Source organism: Nicotiana tomentosiformis, chromosome 6 (assembly GCF_000390325.3).
Source record: "Nicotiana tomentosiformis chromosome 6, ASM39032v3, whole genome shotgun sequence".
In the NCBI taxonomy this organism is placed as follows: domain Eukaryota; kingdom Viridiplantae; phylum Streptophyta; class Magnoliopsida; order Solanales; family Solanaceae; genus Nicotiana; species Nicotiana tomentosiformis.
This window is the reverse complement of record NC_090817.1, coordinates 133,131,701-133,142,924: the sequence shown is the minus strand read 5'-3', so window position 1 is coordinate 133,142,924 and position 11,224 is coordinate 133,131,701.

Here is an 11,224-nt window from a genome sequence, read left to right as displayed (position 1 = left end):
ATACTTGGGGTGCTATCAACATCGGGACAATAAGAAGAAGATTGGTAATTGCTTAAATTATTTTACTTTTCTAAGTATATCAATTCTATTTATTAACTAAATTAATTTATTTTTTTCAGGAAAAGAAGTATGGGCGTCCAATGAGCCATGATGAGCTATTTAAGGAGACGCATATTTTAAAGAAGAATAAAGAGGGGGATGCAAATAGGTGGATCGAGGATCGGGCAGAGAGTGCATATGTAAGTTTTCAATTTTTTTAAGTGTTATAATTTATTTTTATAAGATTTTTTAAATACTAATTTAATTTAAAATAACGTAGGGTTGCTACCAAAGTAACATGAAGGAATTCATTCATTGTCATACAGCTGGTGTATCGGGCGAGCCAACCCAATCTTCGGACGAGGATGCTGAAAGAATATGGTTGGAGGCTGTTGGTGGTCCAAAAAAGGGGAAGGTATATGGGCTTCCTAAGAAAAATTCCATCGCTATAGGTGTGGAATGCAAGGAATAGGGACTTCCTTATAGGGCGAGGCACTTAATAGGGAGAGCCTCTCGGCTATGTAGGAGACAGTGACAAGGCTTACATCCGAGCTAGAAGCGGCCAAGGAAACAGAAAGGCTTAGAGATGCTCAATTCCTTGGTATGAAAGCTCAGATCAGACTCTCCTTTCTACTGGAGATTTTTCGTTGCCCCGGTATCGTGAGTCATCACCAGAGGCTTGAGCTCCACGTGATCGTTCCTCCCGTCTTCCCCGTGATCGTTCCTCCCATCCTCCCCGTCCTTCACAAGACCGTTCTCTATACCGTCTTGTAGATGAAAATTCATCAGATGGTGATAATGTTGTAGAAAATACCTCTTGACCAATACTTTGATATATTTTGAACTAGACTAATAGAACTAGTTTTGAATTAGATTAAACAATTTTGAACTTATTGTAATTACTTAATTTTTGCTTGGTTTTGGATTGTGATGTTTAATTGAACTTTGTTAGTTTTAAAGTATTAATTGGATGTTTGGTTGGATTTGTGGTGAATTAGGGGTTGTATGTGGTGAATTGGGGGTATTGGTATGCTGTTTTTATTTGGCAAGTGGTGTAGCTATAAAAACAGGCATTTTCTGCCAAAATTAATCCCAGGAAACTAATAAGTGGAGATTTTTACTACTTATTAGCATCTTTTTGCTTTTGTTTTAGTCCAAAAGCATTTAATTGTGTTCCCGAAAATTGATGAAATATGCTTAATTGGAGGAATAGTGGAAAATGAGCCCCAAAGATGAAATCCAACTTAAGAAGGAATGATTTGAACTCGAGGACGAAAACAGGAACAGAAGCTCAAAAGTGTGGACCGCAGATTATCATCTGCGACCGCAGATTGTAAAGCAAATCCCATCAGAGACAAGTGCAAAGTGCGGTCCGCACATGAAATGTGCGGCCGCAGAACCTGGGCAAGAGCAAAAGTTCAGAAAACCTGCATTCAAGTTCAACAGAAGTGCGGACCGCACAATTATTGTGCGGCCACAGAGGATTAGCTAAGCGACCTCAGTCATATTTGTGCAGTCCGTAGAAGAGCAATGTGCGGCCGCACTATGAAATGTGCGGACCGAAGAAAGAGTGAAGTGCGGCCGCAGTTCAAAATTATGTGGCCGCAGGTTTCCATTCCTGCCAGGCTAAAGCAAAGTGCGGACCGCACATGGAATTATGCGGCCGCAGAACCTCCGAAAGGGCATTTTTGCCCGAAAATTCCAGCACTGTATAAATAGAAGAGATTCACTTTTTTTAGGTTAACTTTTGACATTAGCATCCACTCTAGACGTTTTACTTTGCTTCTTTTAGTAGTTTTTGCTATTTTGAGCTTTTTGAATATTACTTTTATCATCTTAATTATTATTATGGGTTTAATTATCACTTCTTCTTCTTTTTCTTCTGATTTAAGCATGAGTAGCTAGATTCTTACTAGGGTTGTCACCCAACCCTAGTGTGTTAATTTAATGGGTGTTTGATTTATTGCTTGTTTATGGTTGGATGTTAATTATCTAGCCTTGTTGTTGCTTTTATTTGAAGAATTAATGGTTGCAAACATTATTTCATGCCTTTTTGACTTGGTCTCTATTTGAGAAAGAGAGACTTAGTCTAGGAAAACTTGGCTAGCAAGAAATTGGGTCAATCGAAAGATTGATAAGCCCAATTAAAGGGTTGAACCTAGAGATAGTAAAACCCAACTTGAGCTTATTATCAACTGCTTTGATCAAATACCCATTTGGGCTTGAGAAAGCCAAATTAGGCAAAATCACTCTCTGACCGAGAGGTATTGAGTGAGTACTTGAGTGTTGATAGCTATAATAAACCCCGACCAATAAAACAAGTTTTAAAGTTTACAATCCATTAAGCGAACATCTAGGTGAAGCTCTCTGACCGAGAGGTATTGAGTGGGTACTTGAGTGTTGATAGCTATAATACACCCCGACCAATAAAACAAGCTTTAAGGTTTACAACCGATTAAGCGAACATCTAGGTGAAGGTCATAGCCCTAGGTTTTTTTATCATTTGAAAAACAATCAAAAATAATTTCCTAGTTTCGTTCTTAAAATTGCAATAGTAGTTTAAGTTAGATTTGCAAACAAAACCCAATATTCCAGAAGTGCAAATCAAGATATACAGTTTCATGCACTAAGATATATACTACCGGCACCCATTCGCATAGCTCCCAGTGGAATTCGACCCCGACTCTATTGGGTATTATTATTGCATCGACCGTTTTCATATCCTCAAATAGAGGAGTAGAATTGGACGAGATCAATTTTTGGCGCCGTTGCCGGGGAGCTAAAAGGCGGTGTTAGCTATAAATTTAGGTGTGTTTTTGGAATATCTTCTTTTCCTTCCTTGTTACTAACGTGTGAGTGTTGTAGGTGCAATCATGGCAAACAATGAGCTCGGAAACATAGCCGTAGGGGATGTGGACGTTGATGATGATACAATGGATGAGGTCCCTCTTGAACCTCAAGCCAATAGACGAGGCCGACCGCCTCAAGACAATGTTCCCGTTCTACCACCACCTCCACCACGAGCGGCTCCACACTAGGTGTTGATGAATGAAGGGTATGCAAGTGCTATAGTCCCACCCCGTATTAGGGTGGGCAAATTTCAAATAACCAACGTGATGCTCACTTTGCTCGAGCAACGAGGGTTATTCACCAGTGTACCAGGTCAAAATGCATATAAACATTTGAAAGGGCTCGTTGATACGTGTTGGGGAAGCAAACAAACAAATGTCTCCGATGATGCTTTGAGGCTAAGGCTTTTTCCCTTCTCTTTATGGGAAAAAGCTTTAGATTGGTTGGAACGTTTTCCAAATCATTCCATTCATACTTGGGATGAACTTGCGGAGTAATTTATTTCAAAGTACTTCTCTCCCGGGCACATGGCTATTCTTCGGGATAAAATTCTAGCAATCAAGCAAAAGCCTAATGAACCACTACACGGGATATGGGAAATATATAGGACAATGGTAAAAGAGTGCCCCAACAATGATATGACGGAGAACATGATTCAACAAACTTTCTATCGGTGCATCAATACCACCAACCAATGTGTAGTAAATCAACTTGCCGGTGGGAACTTCATGACTCCACCTTATGCGGAGGCGTGTGATATTTTGGATGAGATGGTAGATACTTCATCGGCGTGGCAATCTAGAGCCAATATTCCACAAGGTGATCCAAATATGATTCTTCTTCATAAAGAGTTACATGACCATGGGAAAGCCATAGCCGAGTTGAAAACCACCATGAACCAATTGGCAAAGGCTCAACTTCAACAAGTGCAAAACCCGAAGCAAGTCAATGCTATGGAGAGAGTCAACATGATGGTAAACAAGAGGAGAACAAGAAGTCCACAAGTGCAACAAAGAGTGGACAATTTCGTGCAAGATGATAGTGGGTTTGATCAAGGAGATTCTTACAATGATCAAGATGAAGAGGTCCAATATGTGAACAACTTTCAAGGGTAAAGAAACAACTACCAAGGCCCTAGTCAACAACAATGGAGACCTTCAAATAATCAAGGCAATTAGAATTCTAGCAACCAAGGTTATTGGAATGGTGGAAACAATCAAGGTAATGGTAGTGGAAGCAATAACCAAGGGAATTGGAAAAATAATAATAATCAAGGAAATTGGGGAGGAAACAACCAAGGCGGGTGGAACAACAACTAAGGAAATCGGGGGTCGGGTTTTCAAAGGCCCCCGATGTACCAACAACCAAGCAACCCACCTCCTTATCCTTCTCATGGTCCTAGTTCCTCCAACAATGAAATGGGTCATATTGAGAACATGTTCAAGCAAATGATGTAGAAGAATGACGATTCCGATGCCCAACTTGCTTCACACAACACATCAATCCGTAGCTTAGAAGTGAAAATGGGTCAAATCTCTGAAGATTTAAATTCTCATACTAAGGGGCACTAACAAGTGATACAGTGGTGAATCCGGGGGGTGGGAACACTACGGGGCATGCCATGGCCGTTACTACAAGAAGTGGAAAAGGTTGGAATGTACCTACCTCAAGTCAAATACAACTTGTGGATGATGAGAAAGTGGTAGAAGAAGAGGAGATCCCGAACAATGTTGTGCAAGTAAATGATGAAGTGCGATTGATATTGATGACACGGTGAAAGAGACTCAAGAGGATGTGAACCCGTCTAGGGATCATGTGACTGACATACCGGAACCAGTAGTTCAAAAAGCTAAGGCACCATTGCCTAAGCTACCTCCTCCCTATCCTCAAAGGCTTGCCAAGAAAAATGGTAAGAATTAATTCAAGAAGTTCATTGATATGATGAAGAGTCTCTCTATAAATGTGCCATTAGTTGAAGCTTTGGAGCAAATGCCCGGATATGCTAAGTTTATGAAGGACTTGGTGACAAAGAAGAGATCGATGAATTTTGAAACAATCAAAGTCACTCACCAAGTGAGTGCAATTGTGCATTCGATGGCTCCAAATTTGGAAGATCCCGGTGCTTTTACAATTTCTTGTACCATTGGAAGTGCCGAATTTGCAAAATCCTTCTGTGACCTTGGGGCGAGTATCAACTTGATGCCCTATTAGGTTTTCAAAATATTGGAAATTGGGCAACCAAGACCCACATCTATGAGATTACAAATGGCCAATCGTACAATGAAAAGACCGTTGGGGGTGATTGAGGATGTATTGGTTCGAGTTGGCAAGTTCATTCTCCCAACGAATTTTGTGATTCTTGATTGTGAAGTGGACTATGAGGTGACGATTATTCTTGATAGACCTTTCTTTGCTATGAAGAAGGCTCTTGTTGATGTGGAAGCCGGCGAACTCACTTTTCGGGTGGGTGATGAAAAGGTTGTGTTCCACGTGTGCAAATCTATGAGGCAACCGAATAGAAATGAAGTATGTTCGTTTATGGACTTACCGGTTATTCTTTCCTCTTGTTTGACTAACGTGCAGGTTGACTCTACTTTGGCGGTGCTCCACAAGAGGAAGAAAGCTATTGGGTGGAATTTGACGGATATTCGGGGAATAAGCCCCGCATTTTGCATGCACAAGATTAATTTGGAGAAAGATGCCAAACCCTCCATTGAACATCAAAGGAGACTCAATGAAGCAATGAAAGAGGTGGTCAAAAAGGAGATCATAAAGTGGTTGGATGCTGGAGTTGTATACCCCATTTCTGACAGTTCGTGGACTTCTCCGATGCAATGTGTTCCAAAGAAGGGGGGCATAACTGTGGTCACCAATGATAAGAACGAGTTGATTCCAATAAGAACGGTGACCGGATGGAGAGTGTGCATGGACTATCAGAAGCTAAACAAAGTCACAAGGAAAGACCATTTCCCACTACCTTTTCTTGACCAAATGCTTGATCGGTTGGCCGGCCAGATGCTCTATTGCTTTCTGGATGGATATTCGGGCTACAATCAAATCCTTATTGCCCCAGAAGATCAAGAGAAAACAACTTTCACTTGTCCCTATGGCACTTTCGCTTTCAAGCGGATGCCATTTGGCTTATGCAATGCACCGATAACTTTTCAACTGTGTATGATGGAGATCTTTATGGATATGGTAGAGGACTACCTTGAAGTCTTCATGGATGACTTTTCGGTAGTCGCAGATTCCTTTGATGATTGCTTGGAAAATTTGGATAAGGTATTGGTAAGGTGTGAAGAAACGAACTTGGTGTTGAATTTAGAGAAATGTCATTTCATGGTCGATGAGGGTATTATCCTTGGCAAAAAGATTTCAAAGAAGGGGATAGAGGTCTATAAGGCAAAAATAGAGGTAATTTCTAAACTTCCACCTCCAACATCCGTGAAGGGCGTGAGAAGTTTCTTGGGTCATGCAGGGTTCTACCGGTGTTTCATAAAAGATTTTTCCAAAGTGGTGAACCCCTTGTGCAAGCTTTTGGAGAAAGATGCTAAATTCCACTTCAATGATGATTGCATGAGAGCATTTGAAATGCTCAAGTTCAAGTTGACAACTACTCTCATTATCACCGCTCCGAATTGGAGCATTCCTTTTGAGCTCATGTGTGATGCTAGTGATGTAGTGGTTGGAGCAGTTTTGGGGCAACGTATCAACAAGATCTTTCATCTGGTCTACTATGCAAGTAAGACCATGAATGATGCCCAAGTCAATTACATTGTAACCGAAAAAGAGCTCCTTACCATTATGTTTGCTATTGAGAAGTTCTGCCCGTACTTGATGGGTACAAAAGTGATTGTCCACACAGATCATGCGGCACTTCGTTACCTTATGAGCAAGAAATATTCCAAAGCTCGGTTGATGAGATGGGTGCTTTTGTTGCAAGAGTTCGATATAGATATCCAATATCGAAAAGGAAGTAAAAACCAAGTGGCGGACCACTTGTATCGTTTGGAGGAGGAGGGGAGGCCGCATGATGGCCTTGAAATCAATGACTCCTTCCCCGATGAGAAACTCTTAGCCATTTCAATGAAAGAGTTGCCATGGTTTGCGGATCTAGCAAATTTTCTTATGAGTGGTATCATCCCGGGTGAGTTCTCTTCAAACCAAAGAAAGAAATTCAAACGAAAATGTCAAGACTATTATTGGGATGAATCGTACCTTTTCTGAATTTATACGAATGGAGTGATTAGAAGATGTGTAATGGAGGAGGAACAAGTTGAAATTCTTGGGGCTTGTCATTCTTCACCGTATGGTGGTCACCATGGTGGAGCAAGAACTGTGGCCAAAGTGCTAAGTTGCAGTTTTTATTAGCCCACTCTTTACAAGGATGTAAGTCATCTAGTCAAGCATTATGATGAATGTCAAAGGGCCGGTGGAATCTCAAAGAAAAATAAAATGCCCCTCACCACCATTTTGGAGATTGATATTTTTGATGTGTGGGGTATTGACTTCATGGGACCTTATGTGAGTTCTTGTGAAAACACCTACATATTGGTCGCGGTTGATTATGTGTCTAAATGGGTTGAGGCCGTTGCTCTACCCAACAATGAAGCAAGAAGTGTGGTGACATTTTTTAAGAAGAACATCTTCACAAGATTTGGTACTCCGCGGGCTATCATAAGCGATGAGGGGTCGCATTTTTGCAACAAAGCTTTTGACACCTTGCTTAGAAACTATGGTGTCACTCATAAAGTTACGACTCCCTATCACCCTCAAGCTAGAGGTCAAGTGGAAGTCTCCAACCGGGAGATAAAGAGTATTTTGTCCAAAACAGTGAATGCTAACTGGATAGTTGGTCAAAGAAGCTTGATGATGCACTATGGGCTTATCAGACTGCTTTCAAAACTCCTATCAGGATGTCTCCATACCGGTTAGTGTTTGGCAAAGCTTGTCATCTTCCGGTGGAATTTGAGCACAAGGCCATGTGGGCTTTGAAAAAGTTAAATCTTGATTGGGATGCAGCTGTTACCTTGCTTGTTGCACATTTGAATGAATTAGATAAATTCCGGTACCATGCATATGCAAGTTCGTCCTTGTACAAAGAAAGAATGAAGTACCTTCATGACAAATACATCCGAAATAGGGAATTTAAGGTGGGCAATCTTGTTTTGTTTTTCAATTCACGATTGAAGATGTTTCCCGAAAAGCTGAAATCCAAATGGAGTGGTCCCTTTGAAATTGTGGGTGTGACACCTTTTGGTGCATTGGACTTGAAGAACAAAAATGATGAGGTATTCCGAGTCAATGGTCACCGGGTGAATAATTATTTGGGACAAGCTGATGATGGCCACGTGGTGGCAGTGATTCATTTGAAGTGATGGTAATATGCGTCGTGTCGCGACATTAAATCAGGCGCTTCTGGGGAGGCAACCCATGTTTCTTTTTTTTCTCTTTTTCTTTTCTTCTTTTGTTAGATGGGTCTTATTTTGTACTAACTGAATTTGAAGTGTGTTGTAGGAATGTGTGTGCTTTATAGGAACTAGGTTCAGAAAAATTAGCTAAGTATGAAAAAAAATGCGGACCGCACAATTCTTGATGCTGCAATAGAAGAAAAATGCGGCCGCACAATTCCTGTGCGGACCGTAGAACTTGATATGGAAATTTTCAAACTCTCTAAAGTTTGTTTGTCAGAGAAATAGCCAACGTGCGGCCGTACAGTGAATTCTGTGGTCCGCACTAAAATCTGCTGTCGCACACCTAAATCTACGGACCGCAGATCATCATGAGGAAATGGAACATCCGGTAACAGAGTGTAGACCGCAGAAGGAATTCTATGGCTGTACTCGTCTCTTGAACCTTTAGCCAAAGCCGCTTTGTATAAATAGTAGCCCTAATGCTACTGTTGAAACTTTCCAATCTCTGAGCAATCAAAACAAAGGGTTAAAATCTTGCACACAACTGATTCAATCATCTACCATCTAATTAAGCATTTGTGATCATTCCTTGGCATCACTTCAATCATTGGTATGTTCAAATCATTTCTAGAATTTTTTAATTTTCTAAGCTAGTTTAGAAATTGTTAGTTATTTTAGACTAATTGTCAGTTTCATATCCATGTGGGGTGTAATTTGTGTTGGGTAAACTCCTACTTGTTATTTGGGGAATGTGTATCTTGTTTATCATGTTTAATTGCTACTACCATGTCCAATTTGTGCATAAAATCGAAACCCTATAGGACTCTGACCGATTGAATTTTGAAATATGTGGCCGCACAAGGAATTGTATGGTCCGCAGAAGTGTAGCTTAGGGCATTTGGTTAGGCAAGATTGTGCGAACCGCACTTGAAATTGTGCGGTCCGCAAAAATTCAATCGTGGCAGCAGAAAAGTGTGTGCGGCCGCAAATCAGGGCATTCTCTGTCTTCAGAGAGTTGCCATTTTCAGGTGCCCATTGTGCGGCCGCACTCAGAAAAGTGCAGACCGTACTTCAACTCTGCGGTCGCACTCAAAATTGTGCGGACTGCAGTTTCATCACTGCAGCCGCACTTCCAAATTGTGCGGTCCGCATAACCCAATCTGCGGCCGCACTTGCAATTGTGCGGACCACACTTCTCCACCCTACATTCATGTTCTAAAATGTGTTATACTATATGTTTACAATTGAACTATAAATAAATTCTACTGTTGCTTGTTACAGAAAATGGTCAGATTTCGAGGTTGTGGTGACACGTCAAAGGAGAGGGGTGAGCCTTCCAGAGGCAGAGGCAAAAGCAATTTACCCCTCGCCCTCCAAGGGGTAATCAACAAGAAAGCCACAATAGGCCGAGGAAGTCGGCCCGAGCCCTCCGAATATAGTTCATATGCCCCATCCCAGGAAGCATCGGAGGGCGACCTAGTGCAAAAGCAACCTGCTGTTCAATCACCGCCACAACATCCACAGGGAAGATACTAACTTAGAGATGAGCCTTCCTCCTCTGAGAGCTCTTTCGAGGGTTCGAAAAGTGACAGTCAGGCTTCAGAGCCCTAATCCACACATTCCCCCGATACACCTACTACTATAGTGGATGTTGATGATATTTCGGATGATGGTTGAGGGGGTGATACCAGAGTTACCGGCCTTGAGAGGTCGAAGAAGAAAGAGATTTGGGAAGATAAGTTTGTGAATCTGGCTGCTTTCACAAGCTTCCGAGAGTGGTGGCCAATGAGATCGCTCACTCTTGAGTGTCAGTTCATGATAAAATACCTTGACAAATACAACCCGGCAATGTTGAGACAGTTTCGGGAAGGGAAGAGGTGGATGTGGTTCACCAATAGTGTGGTAGATGCCAATGAATACCTGGTCCGATAATTTTACGCCAATGTGGCGCATATAAAGAAAGGGACCAAGGTAAAAAAAGTGAGAAATCTTAAGGTGCGATTCAATTAGATCACCCTGAACACTTATTAAAGTTTGAGGATGTGGAGCCTGTGCAATACCTGGAAAAGTTAGCACTGGGAGATGCAGTTCGACCATGGCTAGCTGAGATTCTTGCAGCTCCGGGGTTGCCTCCAGTTTGGATCACAGCAGGGGTTCCTATTAAGCGGAACACCCTAAGTTTTGAGGCAAAGGGATGGCAGACATTTGTATGTAGCAGACTAGATCCATGCCAAAATGAAACAAATCTTCCGATTCCGAGGGCAGTGCTAGTCGCTTCTATCATGGCTGGGTATCCAATCAATGTGGGTGTCGTGATGTCGGCAAACATGTTTGTGGTCGCCAGGAAAGGTGACACCTTATACCAGTATCCCAACACCATCACTGAGTACCTCACAGATGCGGGGGTAGAACCAAGGGATTTTGACACTAAGGTGCGGGCGAAGAAGCCTTTCTCATGGTATTCTTTGATGGATGGTGGAAACCCAAAGAAAAAGGGTCAGCCCTCTACTATTGCAAGCCAGTCTGATAAGCCTACCGAGGTAGCTGCTGAGACAGTCGACATGCCATCTACTTCAGCAGATCCTTCTTATAGTGCAGCAACTATGCCTCCACCTCCTTCTTCAGGTCCTTCAGCATCAGTGCCATCCACATCGGTTTTGAAGCCGGTGCCCATGCCCACTCATCCACTATCTTCACTGCGAGTCTCCTAAACACTATCAAGCCTCAATAACTGGATGCAGACAACCACTACAAAGCTGTCTGACATATCCAGTGCTGTTGCAGCACAGTCATCCACTCCGACACCCCCAATTCCTCTAATAGTCGAGGACACACTGAAGAGGATCTTGGAAAACCAAACCACCATCATGAACACCTTGGTAGCACATGGAGCAATGATTGAGGAGTTGGGGAAGTAGGTA